Source organism: Salmo salar, chromosome ssa22, assembly GCF_905237065.1.
Source record: "Salmo salar chromosome ssa22, Ssal_v3.1, whole genome shotgun sequence".
In the NCBI taxonomy this organism is placed as follows: Eukaryota; Metazoa; Chordata; class Actinopteri; order Salmoniformes; family Salmonidae; genus Salmo; species Salmo salar.
This window is the reverse complement of record NC_059463.1, coordinates 43120656-43137739: the sequence shown is the minus strand read 5'-3', so window position 1 is coordinate 43137739 and position 17084 is coordinate 43120656. Positions and strand designations below refer to the sequence as shown.

At 41.5% G+C, this 17084-nt stretch overlaps 1 protein-coding gene across 1 annotated transcript in view; it reads left to right on the top strand.

Moving 5' to 3' along the window:
- LOC106583441 (protein bassoon-like) overlaps nt 1-17084 on the top strand; it is a 183761-nt gene that overhangs the window by 51589 nt on the left and 115088 nt on the right.

Here is a 17084-nt window from a genome sequence, read left to right as displayed (position 1 = left end):
GGTGAAGCATGGTGGTGGCAGCATCAAGCTGTGGGGATGTTTTTCAGCAGCAGGGACTGGGAGGCTAGTCAGGATCGAGGGAAAGATGAACGGAGGAAAATACAGAGAGATCCTTGATGAAAACCTGCTCCCAAGCACTCAGGACCTCACACTGGGGGTGAAGGTTCACCTTCCAACAGGACAATGACCCTAAGCACACAGCCAAGACAATGCAGGAGTGGCTTCGGGATAAGTCTCTGAATGTCCTTGAGTGGTCCAGCCAGAGCCTGGACTTGAACCTGATCGAACATCTCTGGAGAGACCTGAAAATAGCTGTGCAGCGAAGCTTGCGTCCAACATGACAGAGCTTGAGAGGATCTGCAGAGAAGAATGGGAGAAACTCCCCAAATACAGGTGTGCCAAGCTTGTAGCATCATACCCAAGAATACATCGAGGTTGTAATCGCTGCCAAAGGTGCTTCAATAAAGTACTGAGTAAAGGGTCCAAATACTTAAGTAAATTTGATATTTCCGTAACAAACAAAATGTGGAAAAAGTCAAGGGGTCTGAATACTTTCTGAAGGCACTGTATGTACAGACTCAGTGAACATAGCCTTGCTATTGAGAGAGGCCACCATAGGCAGAACTGGCTCTCAAGAGAAGACTGACTATGTGCACACTGCCTACAAAATGAGGTGGAAAATGAGCTGCACTTCCTAACTTCTTGCCAAATGTATAATTAGATTAGAGACACATATTTCCATCAGATTACACAGACCCACAAAGAATTCAAAAACAAATCCAATTTTGATAAACTCCCATATCTACTGGGTGAAATACCACAGTGTGCCATCATGGCGGTAATATTTGTGACCTGTTGCCACAAGAAAAGGTCAACCAGTGAAAAACAAACAGCATTGTAAATACAACCCATATTCATGTTTATTTATTTTCCCTTTTTTTACTTTAACTATTTGCACATCGTTACAACACTGTATATAGACATAATATGACATTTGAAATGTCTTTATTCTTTTGGAACTTCTGTGAGTGTAATGTTTACTGATCATTTTTGTTGTTTATTTCACTTTTGTTTGTTATCTATTTCACTTGCTTTGGCAATGTTAACATATGTTTCCCATGCCAATAAAGCCCTTAAATTGATATAGAAATTAAATTGAGAGATGGAGAGCCAGAGGGAACGAGAAAGTGGCACAAACACTCCAGTGGTCTCTTACCAACCATCATGTAGGGAAGGATCTGCTTTGCGATGGTCTCCCTCTCTATTTATAGATCCCCCTACTCTCTTTCTTCCCCCTCTCTCTCCCTCTCTCTCTCTCCCTTCTCACTCTCTTTGTCTCTCTCCCTCCCCTTCTCTCTCTCCCTCTCTCTCCCTTTCTCGCTCTCTCTTCTTGAAATTATTTCACAGTACAAGAGAGAGTGGGAGAGTTGAGGGGGAAATATATATATAAAGAGGAGAGGGGGATAGAGAGAAAGGGATAGACAGAGGGGGGGCACGCAACAGAAAAGAGTGAGAGACCCGAGAGATAGGATAGACATATGATGAGAAAGATACAAAATAGTTGTCCCTTTTTTGATGGCTTCTATCGCATGAAATCTTTGGCATGGCATCAATAACTGTTTGTTTGGGATTATTAAAGCCATTTCAATTGAACTGAATGGAATTGAGGCACAGAATAGCCTGGAGACAATAAAATTAACAAAGCTAAGAACGAGAGAGAACCGATAGAAAGGCGGAAATGAAATTAGAGAATAAGTCGATAAAAATCGGACGTGGTTAAACTATATTGTGAAGCCATGGAGGATTGGCTGATTTCAGAGAATTCACATAAGGAGCGGACATGGAACCATCATGATTTAATAAAAAATACATGAATGATTTAGTCAAACAATCAAAACCATCTGGAGAGCGAGTCTGCTGACTTTTGGCTGGAAGTTTATTTCAGAAACTGACTGGTCTAAAAACTGGGTTAGCTGCAGCACTGAGAATATGGCTTGCATCCTAAATGGGACCCTATTCCCTTCATATTACACTACATTTGACCATGGACCATATGGGAATAGGGAACCATTTCAGATGCACCCTAAACCCTCCTATCCCGAGGCTCAAGGATTTCTGCTACTTTCTCTCCAAGAAGCCCACATGTCCTAATCCCATTAAACACCAACCATAGTAAACATCGTATTCATAAGTTATAATAACTCATTATCGAGTGGGTACACACATGTTTCGTTGCATCAGGGAATTTTACAGTAAATCCAAGATATCAAGACATTCATACTGTAGCGCATGTCTATCTAATATCTAATGAAAATGTTTTTAAATCAAACCTACCAACAAGGGTTGAAAAAACTTTACCCAAATGACCAGGTTTTTTCCAGAAATCACATTTGGAAGATTCTCAGAATCAGGAGGGGATAAGAAGGAAATGCGAAATCTTCTAACCAGGATTTGTGGAATTTGGGTTACCGGAATGTTGAAAACCTACAAGCAATAATAAGCCAGAGCAGACTAGAGTTGAGGTGTTGTGAGGGAGTGTGTTCCAGTCAGCAGACTGGCCTAAATAGGTTGAGCATCCCACCGAGACGCAACACACAGAATTTTTCAGACACAACAATACAAAGAAAACCACCAGATATTGCATGAAAGGGAACGTTTTTTTTTTTGTTCCCCATAATATTCTGTGAACCATTGAATATGTTTTTACTATTTTTCTTGTGCCATTTCTTTTTAATTTATTCCAGTCTATGACTGCATCCCAAATGGGACCCTATTCCATATATAGAGCACCACTTTTGACCAGAGCCCTATGTGCGTCATTTGGAACAGCCTATTTCTTATTTTTTCCAGGCATTGTACACTCTTAGAAAAAGGGTTCCGAAAGGGTTCTTTGGCTGTCCCTACAGGAATACCGTTTTTGGCTCCGGGTAGAAACCTTTTTGGTTCCAGGTAGAACCCTCTGTGGAAAGGGTTATACCTGGAACCAGAAGGGTTCTACCTGGAACCAAATAGGGTTCTTCAAATGGTTCTCCTATGGGGAGTGTAGAAAGGGTCCTCTCCTTTCAACAGGAAATATTAAAAAAGTATGAAAATCAGCTCTTGTGCTGCCACTCCATAAGGGTGTGTATAGTAATGATCTTAATAATTATCGGCCCATTGCAAGGGTTCCTTGTCTAGCTAAGATTCTTGAATACTTGGTAAATGTACAACTTTGCTCTTTTTTATCTGAGAAATGTATTTAGAATGTAAACCAATTAGGGTTTAGGCCAGGGCAGAGCACTATTACAGCAACCACTTTAGTTTTTGATTTTCTTGTCAATGACACGAAAATTAAATGTCCTGCTTTGTTTGTGGACCTGTCAAAAGCTTTTGATACTGTTGATCATGTTGATCATGCTATTTTATATGCCTGAGCTCTAACACATGTTCATGGTTTCATGATTATCTTAGTGACAGAACTCAGGCCATCCTGATTGATAGGGTTAAGTCTGAATTTCTTGGAGTACTTAAAGGTGTACCACAGGGGTCGATTTTGGGACCTATTCTCTTCACAATTTGTATAAACACCATTGGTCAATCTGTAAAGAAACGGTCAACTTAATCTATATGCGGATGATACTGTTCTGTATGCTATTGCCCCTAACTGTTGATCTGGTTGTGTCAAAACTACAGTCAGGTTTTATAGCTATGCAGGAATCCCTTGCTGATTTAAAACTTAATGCAGGCTAAACAAATACATGTTGTTTTCAAACTCTCGTAAGAATGTTTCAGATGAACTACATGTTCAGTCACTAGATGGTTCTCCAATTGAACGTGTTCCCACATATAAATACTTAAGCATTTGGATTGAAATGGATTTGATGTTTAAAAAAACATATACATGAGCTGGTTAAGAAGCTAAGATTTAAAGTTGGTTTTTCTACTGAAACAGATGGTGCCTTTCTTTAAGCAGTAGAAAGCATGTTATTCAGTCAACTTTTTTTATCTGTTTTGTTTTATCTGTTTTGATTATGGTGATATTATTTATCAAAGTGCTGCTGCTACTACTCTTAAACCTTTAAATGCCATCTACCATAATGCCCTTCGTTTTGTGATAGTTTTGATACTCATCACTGCATCCTATATCAAAAGAGTGGCTGGACTTTGCTAATTTACCCGTAGATCTCTACAAGGGCTGTGGCGGTCACTAAATTTCGTCAGCAGGTGATTGTCAAGCAAATAACCAGTCTCACGGTAATTGACCGATAATTAACATAAACACATTTAGCATCTCCTGGCTTGCACACACAGCCTACAAGCCACTGATGCAGACCTTTGGAACATCTACATTTTAAAAAGTCAAATAAATCCATGTAATATAGCCTACACCTTCACAATAAATCCATTATTTATTTTAGACAGGTCTAAAGAAAGATAATATGAAGAAAATGTGTAGCATACTCTGAGTTGTCCTTATGTTAGGTCCTCCTCTAGCTATGGGCTACACTAGTTCATTTTGCAGACAACATTCACTTAGCATTCTGTGGCATTATTATATATTATTTTATATAATGAAGAATACAATTGAACAAAGCTGAGTAAAATAGAAGGGATATTTTCTCCAAACGATGAGGAAGTGCGCACAAGCGCTGTTGAGCGGTTAAGCTCTACGGGATCGGTATCCCCCCACGGAATGGTTGAGCGAACTTACGCTAAAGTGATTAGCATGAGGTTGTAAGTAACAAGAACATTTCCTAGGACATAGACATATCTGATATAGGCAGAAATCTTAAATTCTTGTTATTCTAACTGCATTGTCCAATTTACAGTAGCTATTACAGTGAGCGAATACCATGCTATTGTTTGAGGAGAGTGCACAGTTATGTATTAATAAACCAATTAAGCAAATTTGGGCAGTCTTGATACAACATTTTGAACAGAAATGCAATGGTTCATTGAATCAGTCTAAAATGTTGCACATACACTGCTGCCATCTAATGGCCAAAATCGAAATTGTGCCTAACCTGGAATAGTACATTGTGACCATTCTCTACCATTTCAAAGATGATGATCTTTTACCAGATCTAATGTGTTATTCTCCTACATTACTTTCACATTTCCACAAACTTCAAAGTGTTTTCTTTCAAATGGTATCAAGAATATGCATATCCTTGCTTCAGGTCCTGAGCTACAGGCAGTTAGATTTGGGTTTGTCATTTTAGGTTCGAAAAAAGGGTCTGATCCTTAATTAACAAATAAATAGTTACTCCTAATTTAGAGTTAATAATATAACTTTAGTTGTTCTACAAATTGTTTTGATTTTAATATATTGTAAGGCTGCATGATGCATCTCTAATTATGATTTTAAAAAGTCACATGAAAGGCATGAACTCTGCTTTGTTTTTTGTGCAGGCTGTACACACTTCATCAGTCTCTCCTTCACAGTTTGACAAGCACTTGATAATGCCTCAAATTTTCTGGCGGCAGCCCCTTTGTGTGGCCGTAATGCCCCCTAAAGAAATCCATGCCTTTTGCGGCAAGTGGCCGAATATAATAATTATAATTTGCTTCTCCCTGATTGCTCCATTCCCCGAAGCGCCTCTCACTCACATGGCTCTCCATCATGTTATTGGGTCTTTCTCACAGGCTACAAGTGAAGACAGACACATCGGGGACGGAACTGCACATGTCCTTATCCAATTCCGAGGTGCATATTGAAGATATTGGAAGAACTGTCCACATTTACTTTTTGTCAGCCAACAAGATGATTAGGCCTAACAAACAGCAAAAGCACTAGCCTATGTCAATCTACTATCCATGTTAGAGCATTGGGCCAATGCCGAAAGGTTGCTGGATCGAACCCCCGAGCTGACAATGTAAAATCTGTCGTTCTGCCCCTGAACAAGGCAGTTCACTGTTCCCTGGTTGGCCGTCATTGTAAATAAGAATTTGATCTTAACTGACTTGCCTAGTGAAATAAAGGCTAAATTAAATATATATATATATATATATATATATATATATATATATATATATATATATATATATATATACTGCTCAAAAAAATAAAGGGAACACTTAAACAACACATCCTAGATCTGAATGAAAGAAATAATCTTATTAAATACTTTTTTCTTTACATAGTTGAATGTACTGACAACAAAATCACACAAAAATAATCTATGGAAATCCAATTTATCAACCCATGGAGGTCTGGATTTGGAGTCACACTCAAAATGAAAGTGGAAAACCACACTATAGGCTGATCCAACTTTGATGTAATGTCCTTAAAACAAGTCAAAATGGGGCTCAGTAGTGTGTGTGGCCTCCACGTGCCTGTATGACCTCCCTACAACGCCTGGGCATGCTCCTGATGTGGTGGCGGATGGTCTCCTGAGGGATCTCCTCCCAGACCTGGACTAAAGCATCCGCCAACTCCTGGACAGTCTGTGGTGCAACGTGGCGTTGGTGGATGGAGTGAGACATGATGTCCCAGATGTGCTCAATTGGATTCAGGTCTGGGGAACGGGCGGGCCAGTCCATAGCATCAATGCCTTCCTCTTGCAGGAACTGCTGACACACTCCAGCCACATGAGGTCTAGCATTGTCTTGCATTAGGAGGAACCCAGGGCCAACCGCACCAGCATATGGTCTCACAAGGGGTCTGAGGATCTCATCTCGGTACCTAATGGCAGTCAGGCTACCTCTGGCGAGCACATGGAGGGCTGTGCGGCCCCCCAAAGAAATGCCACCCCACACCATGACTGACCCACCGCCAAACCGGTCATGCTGGAGGATGTTGCAGGCAGCAGAACGTTCTCCACGGCGTCTCCAGACTCTGTCACGTCTGTCACATGTGCTCAGTGTGAACCTGCTTTCATCTGTGAAGAGCACAGGGCGCCAGTGGCAAATTTGCCAATCTTGGTGTTCTCTGGCAAATGCCAAACGTCCTACACGGTGTTGGGCTGTAAGCACAACCCCCACCTGTGGACGTCGGGCCCTCATTCCACCCTCATGGAGTCTGTTTCTGACCTTTTGAGCAGACACATGCACATTTGTGGCCTGCTGGAGGTCATTTTGCAGGGCTCTGGCAGTGCTCCTCCTGCTCCTCCTTGCACAAAGGCGGAGGTAGCGGTCCTGCTGCTGGGTTGTTGCCCTCCTACGGCCTCCTCCACGTCTCCTGATGTACTGGCCTGTCTCCTGGTAGCACCTCCATGCTCTGGACACTACGCTGACAGACACAGCAAACCTTCTTGCCACAGCTCGCATTGATGTGCCATCCTGGATGAGCTGCACTACCTGAGCCACTTGTGTGGGTTGTAGACTCCGTCTCATGCTACCACTAGAGTGAAAGCACCGCCAGCATTCAAAAGTGACCAAAACATCAGCCAGGAAGCATAGGAACTGAGAAGTGGTCTGTGGTCACCACCTGCAGAACCACTCCTTTATTGGGGGTGTCTTGCTAATTGCCTATAATTTCCACCTGTTGTCTATTCCATTTGCACAACAGCATGTGAAATTTATTGTCAATCAGTGTTGCTTCCTAAGTGGACAGTTTGATTTCACAGAAGTGTGATTGACTTGGAGTTACATTGTGTTGTTTAAGTGTTCCCTTTATTTTTTTGAGCAGTGTATATATATTACAAAAGTTGACCTATTCTGTGTGAGAAATAAATATTCCAAACATAGTCTGGGATAGTTGTGGGATGCGATAGATCCCAAATTAATACAACCACTAGCATCAGAAAAACGGTTTTAAGTAATGAGGCTGTCGCAACAGATCAGAACGTTTAGCTTAAAATGTTGATAAAGTATTAATCTATTTCTTCACATTATAAGCGTAGCAATGCACACACGGTAGTAGGCTATAAGCACAAATGTTCCATTAGCAGGAAAAGTGACCGCATATGTGATTATGCATGTAATGCTTTTATTATAAAGGTGCTTTTTTATGGTGAAACTTACCTTCCCCAAACTTGAAACTCACGAGCTGCTTATGTATGCCAGTTAAGCTCTATATCCCTTGTAAAATTGATAAATGTGCTTAATTTTAATAAGTTATTTGGCCACAAACCTTACCAAAACACAGGCCTCCCGAGTGGCGCAGCGGTCTAAGGCACTGCATCTGGTTCGATCCCGGGCTGTATCACAACCGGCCGTGATCAGGAGTCCCATAGGGCAGCGCACAATTGGCCCAACGTCGTCCGGGTTAGGGGAGAGTTTGGCCGGGGTAGCCGTCATTGTAAATAAGAATTTGTTCTTAACTGACTTGCCTAATTAAATTAAGGTTCAATTACATGAGATGTGCGACTATGATTAGAAAAAGTTGCAAAAAAAGGCATTGTTTCTTGCCTTACGCTGGGCATCATTCACAAGCGATAATATATAATTTACAAGTGATAGGCTAATATTGTCACCCATCAGACTATTCATGATTTAATCTTGTCTTTACATATGCTAAATAATATATGTGTGAAATTTGTTTTGATTTAGAATGGACAATTATTATGCACCTGTCTCGAAACAGGGGCAGCGGAAAAAAATACATGTCTATGCACTTAAATAGCGAATGGAGGACCCTTTTCCCGTGGTTCATTTTCATGCCAGCCAGGTAGGCTAAAGTGAAGAAATGTGCTTAATATTAGTAAAGTTGAGAAATAAATATAGTAGGCCTAGCCTATAGAAGCTGATGGGATCCTCCTCTTTTTAATAGAGGCCATCACTCTTTCTCACGCAATTGCATAACCTATAGAAATGTTGCGCAACATTTGCTCATGGGCTCTCATGAAGTGTTTGATTAGATTTTTGATTACATCTGCATCAGAGTGATTAGAGGGACAATAGAGTGCTGAGTACCAGGCAGTTAGCAAGTTTGGTAGGCTACTAGTGACCATCAGCAGAATCAGCGGTAATACGGTCACCTTGACAGCCCTAATCTCTACATTACTCCTTTTTGATGACAATGCCCTACTTCATAAAGTTCTGTCTTATCTAACTTTGCTGTTGAAGTATAGACACCTGAGTTGCCTAGTTAAATATAGGTTAAATAAATATAAAATGTATAGGATTGGTTAACACTTGAGGTTCCTAGGGTCTGCACCGAGCTAGTTAAATCTGCTTTTAGTTTTAATACACCGTATTGCTGGAACAAAATTCAATATAGATTTCATCTTGATGTTCTGGTGCCAATTAAAGTATTTATTGGGGACTTATTTGTGGAGGAATGTAACAGTTTTTCTGGGGAATGTATGATGTTTGTGCTTCCCATGACTGTGTTTTTGTATTTTAATGTGTATATGTTTGGGTGTAATGTGTATATTTATATTGAATACACAGGGCACATTTGTAAAACAGACCAAGGTCTCAATATGTTTTCCCTGTTAAAATAAAGGTAAAAAAAGTATTATAATATTCAGGAGGCTGTTGGTTGAGTTAGTTAGGTAAATTACAGTGACAGATAACATACAGGTTTACAACAGGCTGCCAGTCACGGGACAGAGTGACAGCTGTCGCCCAGGGTAGGGGTCTGGAGTGTGTGTGCTTGTGCACATGTCTCTGTGTGTGAGTGTGCGCGAGTGTGATTGCGGGTGCACACGTGCATGTGTGTGTTCCGTCTTTGAATACGTGTCACCTTTGCTGAAGGTTTCTGCTTTAGATAACTGTAATGCCAGCATAGCAACATTTAGAAATGAGGCAAATGCCTTTGGAGAAAGTGTGTTTTTGTGCGTGTGTATGTGTGTTTGTGTGTGTCTTCATTCATTTGTGTGTGTGTGTGGGCTACAAAGGCCTTTTGATGTCACTTCGCCCTGTTTTGTGCTAGTTAATACACCACTGCAGTTGAAATCATCCTTTCTCCCTAAGCTGCAGTCCTCAGCAGCTCCATGTAGCCTAGCCTGCTGCAGCTTGGTGACACTGCAGAAGACTGGTCTGCAGGGCATGGCTTCTCCATCTGTCTACGGCTATGTCTGTCTCTGTCTCTGTCTGCTCAAACATTCCTCACAGTAGCAGTGTCTGGCAGTGGCGGCGTCCCAAATGTCACTCTATTACCTACAATTGAAGTTGGAAGTTTACATACACCTTAGCCAAATACATTTAAACTCAGTTTTTCACAATTCCTGACATTTAATCCTAGTAAAAATACCCTGTCTTAGGTCAGTTAGGATCACCACTTTATTTTAAGAATGTGAAATGTTAGAATAATAGTAAAGAGAATGATATATTTCAGCTTTTATTTCTTTCATCACATTCCCAGTGGGTCAGAAGTTTACATGCACTCAATTAGTACTTGGTAGCATTGCCTTTAAATTGTTTAACTTGGGTCAAACATTTCGGGTAGCCTTCCACAAGCTTCCCACAATAGGTTGGGTGCATTTTGGCCCATTCCTCCTGACAGAGCTGGTGTAACTGAGTCAGGTTTGTAGGCCTCCTTGCTCGCACACACTTTTTCAGTTCTGCCCACACATTTTCTATAGGATTGAGGTCAGGGCTTTGTGATGGCTACTCCAATACCTTGACTTTGTTGTCCTTAAGCCATTTTGCCACAACTTTGTAAGTATGCTTGGTGTCATTGTCCATTTGGAAGACCCATTTGCGACCAAGCTTTAACTTCCTGATTGATGTCTTGCGATTTTGCTTCAATATATCCACAGAATTTTCCTGCCTCATGATGCCTTCTATTTTGTGAAGTTCACCAGTCCCTCCTGCAGCAAAGCACCCCCACAACATGATGCTGCCACCCCATGCTTCACGGTTGGGATGGTGTTCTTCGGCTTGCAAGCCTCCCCCTTTTTCCTCCAAACACAACGATGGTTATTATGGCCAAACAGTTCTATTTTTGTTTCATCAGACCAGAGGACATTTCTCCAAAAAGTACGATCTTTGTCCTCATGTGCAGTTGCAAACCGTAATCTGGCTTTTTTTATGCCGGTTTTGGAGCAGTGGATTCTTCCTTGCTATGCTGCCTTTCAGGTTATGTTGATATAGGACTTGTTTTACTGTGGATATAGATACTTTTGTACCTGTTTCCTCCAGCATCTTCACAAGGTCCTTTGCTGTTGTTCTGGGATTGATTTGCACTTTTCGCACCAAAGTACGTTCATCTCTAGGAGACAGAACGCGTCTCCTTCTTGAGCGGTATGGCGGCTGCGTGGTCCCATGGTGTTTATACTTGCGTACTATTGTTTGTACAGATGAACGTGGTACCTTCAGGTGTTTTGAAATTGCTCCCAAGGGTGAACCAGACTTGTGGAGGTCTACAATTTTTTTCTGAGGTCTTGGCTGATTTCTTTTGATTTTCCCATGATGTCAAGCAAAGAGGCACTGAGTTTGAAAGTAGGCCTTGAAATGCATCCAAAGGTACACCTCCAATTGACTCAAATGGTGTCAATTAGCCTATCAGAGGCTTCTAAAGCCATGACATCATTTTCTGGAATTTTTCAAGCTGTTTAAAGGCACAGTCAACTTAGTGTATGTAAACTTCTGACCCACTGGAATTGTGATACAATGAATTATAAGTGAAATAATCTGTCTGTAAACAATTGTTGGAAAAATTACTTGTGTCATGCACAAAGTAGATGTCCTAACCGCCTTGCCAAAACTATAGTTTGTTAACAAGAAATTTGTGGAGTGGTTGAAAAACGAGTTTTAATGACTCCAACCTAAGTGTATGTAAACTTCCGACTTCAACTGTATGTAGTGACTACTCTGGTAGAAAGTAGTAGTCTATGTAGGGAATAAGGTGCCATTTCAGACGCAGCCAGTGTGTTTGTCTGCCTGCTTGATTATATATCTGGTCCAAGGATCCGTCAAAGGTTTTACACTGTAGGCTCTGGACAAAAGTAGAGCACTATGTAGAAAATATGGTGCCATTTTAGATGTAGCCAGTGTATCTGTCTATTTATAAGAGAGTGTGCCTGGCAGATTATGTCTAGCATTAGACCGACATGGCAGCCAGCAAAAGATAGATCCTGATTAGACTTTATTAAAAGCCCAGTGCAGTCAAAAATGTGATTTCCTGTGTTTTATATATATTTCCACAGTGTGAGGTTGGAATAATACCATGAAATTGTGAAAATTATGAAAATACCCTTTTATTGTAAGAGCTGTTTGAAAATATCCTGCCTGAAATTTCCACCTGTTTTGGAGGGATGGAGTTTTGGACTGCCTTTTGACATCACCAGACGGTAAATTATTTAATAGACAATAACAAAGAGAGTTACAAACCTCTCTGCCAATAACAGCTAGTATTCCGTTTTCCCCTCCCCACTCAGACCACTCCCAGACAGTCCTAGCTATATTGTTGCTTGATAAATTGCTCTTTGCTATTTTGTACCATTTTAATTTTAAACAATCACAGTAAGGTACTTAATTGTTACCCAGAAATTATTTGTTATTGAGATAAAAATGTCTGCTTTGGACCTTTGACATATGGCATTTAGTCAGTGTGTGTTTAGTATGATATGTGGGAGTGCTGTGGTCTATCCCAGTAATAGATGTTTGATCCAGCAATCTCGGGCTCCTCACTGCTACAAGAGTCTGTTTCCATATGTACATGCACACACACGTATGCTTTCTCTCTCTTTCCATAAAGCAGCGATGCCTGAAGCACTGCTGTGTAATTTGTGTTTCAATCAATGGCAGGAGGTGACAGGTGGCAGGATCCCCCCCCCCCACACACACACACACAGGGATGGGCAAACATTGCAAAATGCCATATAGATCAATGTATCAAAATCAACAATAAAATTCTTGTATTTTGAAATTTATTGAATTAAAATACATGTATTTTGTAATGTAAAATACAGAAATACATTTGCAAGTAGCCAGCTCGAACAGCAACAACATTGACAGTAACGACACGTTTTACTTGGTATAACTGTGATATGTTGTTATTTATCTACCTTAGTTGAATGCCCTGACTGTAAGTCACTCTGAATAAGAATGTCTGCTAAATGACCAAAATGTATATGTGAAAATGAACATACCAAAATGAACTGCAATGCACACTGGGTATTATTATTGGTCTTGTTTCGGGGGCATGTCTAGATGGGATACAGCTTAACCTAATTCTCCTAACTTTCTACATTAATTATCCTAACCTGCTATGAAAAGTCAATTTTGACAAAAGCTGTATCCCTTCTAGACAAAACTGACAATACTCAGCAGACTTTGCAATTGTCCATTTTTACATACACATTTATATTTAGTTCATTTATCAGACACTCTTATCACATGATAATGCAACCAGACTTCTGACACCAATGCAGGGGGAAAGGGGGCAACAAAATGGTGAACCGCTATAAGAATGGTATAGAAAAGTATTTAGTATTTTGAAAATACAAATTACAGCTTGTGAAAGTATCTTCTTACAAAATACATTGGAGTGTAGTTCAACCCAGTGTAATACCAATATCAGAAAGAGAGAGAGATTGGTAAATAAGTGCTGGCTCTCTGTGAAAGATCAGATTTCATAAGGGTTAACATGATTGTCTGAAGCGATGCTGTGAGTGAGTGAGTGAGTGAGTGAGTGAGTGAGTGAGTGAGTGAGTGAGTGAGTGAGTGAGTGCTCTCTGGGCCTGATGATAAAGACTTGATTTGATCAAGGCCCTGCCTTGTTTTTTTTTTAGATATATTTTCCCTGCAGCCCACGGTTGTTCTGAGCACGCCCAGTGTCCCAGGGGTGTAACCCCGCCTCCTACACTTCCCTTCTGGTTGATTGAGAGTTCAAACTCTGGCTTCGTCACTCCCAGTTCAGAGAAACTACAGGAGACTAAAGACAGGGTCTGGGATACTGCTGTGAATGAATGACTGATACGGACACATGCACACACACACTGATAGACTGTCAGACTGACTGACTGACTGACTGACTGACTGACTGACTGACTGACTGACTGACTGACTGACTGACTGACACAGAAACACACAGACTTGTTCTCATTGACCATTTGACAAAATGTAAACAAAGGCCTTGTGTTAAATATGCACTCCTCAATAATATGTGTAACAGCCTCCTTCTCCTTCCAGCCCTCTCCATTACTATGGTCCAGCAGGGATTATGGCAACAATACGAGATCTCGACTACATCCCAAATGGCACCCTATTTCCTATATTGTGCACTGCTTTTGACCAGAGCACATATATTGCACTAGTATTGAGCAGGGCCTTTTTCCATCTGATTGGTGGAGTGCTGCAGAGATTGTTGTCCTTCTGGAAGGTTCTCCCATCTCCAAAGATGAGAGAGAGAGAGAGATTGTTGTCCTTCTGGAAGGTTCTCCCATCTCCAAAGATGAGAGAGAGAGAGAGAGAGAGAGAGAGAGAGAGAGAGAGAGAGAGAGAGAGAGAGAGAGAGAGAGAGAGAGAGAGAGAGAGAGAGAGAGAGAGAGAGAGAGAGAGAGAGAGCGAGAGAGAGAGAGACCAGAAGAAACCATTATTGTGAGGCCTTTTTGTCTTCACAGGGCACAGAGATCTCTGGGTCCCCCGACTGCTCAGTTTGGCCGGGCGGCCAGCTCTAAGAAGAGTCTTGGTGGTTCCAAACTTCTTCCATTTAAGAGTGATGGTGGCCACTGTGTTCTTGGGGATCTTAAATGCTGCAGACATTTTTTGTTACCCTTTTTCAAATCTGTGCCTTGACACAATCCTGTCTCGGAGCCTCATGGCTTGGTTTTTGCTCTGTCAACTGTGGGACCATTATATAGACAGGTGTGTGTCTTTCCAAATAATTTCCAATCAGTTGAATTTACCACAGGTGGACTCTAATCAAGTTGTAGAAACATCTCAAGGATGATCAACAGAAACAGGATGCACCTGAGCTCAATTTCGAGTCTCATAGCAAAGGGTCTGAATACTTCTGTAAATAAGGTATTTCTGTTTTTTGCTTTGTCATTATGGGGTATTGTGTGTAGATTTCTGAGAAATAACAAATATTTATCAATTTTAGAATAAGGTTGTAATGTAACAAAATGTGGAAAAAGTCAAGGCGTCTGAATACTTTCTGAAGGCACTATATGTCTGTGTGTTTTGACTGTTTTCAGAGTAATAAGACGCAGGAAAATAATAACAGAATCATATTTGTGATCAATAGTGGCTGGTACAGACTGGCTAGATGGAGGAAAAACAAAACAAGTTAGACAAGATTCATTACGTCTCAGTACAAATGAGAAACTTAATGAAGTAAGGACAGACACATTCAGTTGCAATTACTGCCACAGACCATAAACAGACATTAAATTAAAGATGTAGCCTGAAAAGGATGTCTTCTCAACTCGTGTTTTGTTGGTGAAATGAAACAAGAATGTCTGGGATGACTACGCCTTTCTTTCCCAACCCAGAGAGTGTTTTGGCTGTGTGTGTGTGTGTGGCTGTAAACAGTACAGTGTAAGTATGGTTGGTGAGTGAAACTACCTAGGGTCACTTGGTCCTGTGTCACTTAGTTCCAAAGGTCAGTCAGATGTGAAGACCACACCCTCCATGTCCCCTGTTCCCCTGCCATCCTCTCCTAATGGCATTCGTTCTGTTATGTAATAGCCATGACACTAACGGTGGATGTGTGTGTGTGTGTGTGTGTGTGTGTGTGTGTGTGTGTGTGTGTGTGTGTGTGTGTGTGTGTGTGTGTGTGTGTTTGTAGCAGCAGCTGTCAAATCACCATAATGATAATTATCAACCAGGTCTATGGGCCAGGCCACCACTCTCACTCTCACTCTGACTCTCACTCTAACTCTGACTCTCACTCGGACTCTCACTCTCACTCTGACTCTCACTCGGACTCTCACTCTCACTCTGACTCTCACTCGGACTCTCACTCTCACTCTGACTCTCACTCGGACTCTCACTCTCACTCTGACTCTCACTCGGACTCTCACTCCCACTCTGAATCTCACTCTCACTCACCCTCTTACAGTATTTGCCTGAGATAGGGGGAGACAGGGAGAGGGGAGAGGGAGAGAGGGGGAGAAGGGGGCGTCACTCCATTCTTCTTACAGTATCTGCCTGAGATAGAGGGAGAGAATGGGAGAAGGAAAGATAGAGGTAGAAAGCGCTGGAGAGGGGGAGAGATATAGGATGGGATATTTTTTATTTCATTTATTTAACCTTTATTTAACTAGGCAAGTCGTTTAAGAACAAATTCTTATTTAAATGACGGCCTACCCCAGCCAAACCCTAACCCAGACAACGCTGGGGCAATTGTGTGCCGCCCTATGAGACTGGAATCGAACCAGGGTCTGTAGTGATGCCTCTAGCACTGAGATGCAGTGCCTTAGACCGCTGCGCCACTCGGCAGCAAAATAAAGAGAGGGAAAGATAATAAGGAGATAGGATGGGGGAAAGAGGGAGAGATAGAGGGTGATACAAAGGGAAAAAGAGAGAAAGAGGGTAATAGGATGAGCGGGAGAAAAAGAGGGAGATATAGAGGGAGATATAGAGGGTAGTAGGATGAGAGGGAGATATAGAGGGTAATAGGATGAGAGGGAGATATAGAGGGAGATATAGAGGGTAATAGGATGAGAGGGAGATATAGAGGGAGATATAGAGGGTAATAGGATGAGAGGGAGATATAGAGGGAGATATAGAGGGTAATAGGATGAGAGGGAGATATAGAGGGAGATATAGAGGGTAATAGGATGAGAGGGAGATATAGAGGGAGATATAGAGGGTAGTAGGATGAGAGGGAGATATAGAGGGTAATAGGATGGGAGGGAGATATAGAGGGAGATATAGAGGGTAATAGGATGAGAGGGAGATATAGAGGGTAATAGGATGGGAGGGAGATATAGAGGGAGATATAGAGGGTAGTAGGATGAGAGGGAGATATAGAGGGTAATAGGATGGGAGAAAGAGAGGGCAGGGACAGAGATGGTAAAAAGGGATGAAGACATAAAAGGCAAAGAGAAAAAGGAGGACAGTAAGACCAAGACACGATAGCGTGAGAGAGGATGATGACTGATCTCGAGGTAGACGAGGAGAGATATGGAGGGAAAGAAGAAGTTAGAGTTGTAAAGCCTGGATAATCAGGGGGATCCGTCTTGTTTTATTGAAGGAGCCCCTAGCGCAGTTTATCCCATGTGTCTGTGAACTGCAAATATCATCATTTATCACTCCTGTTTACC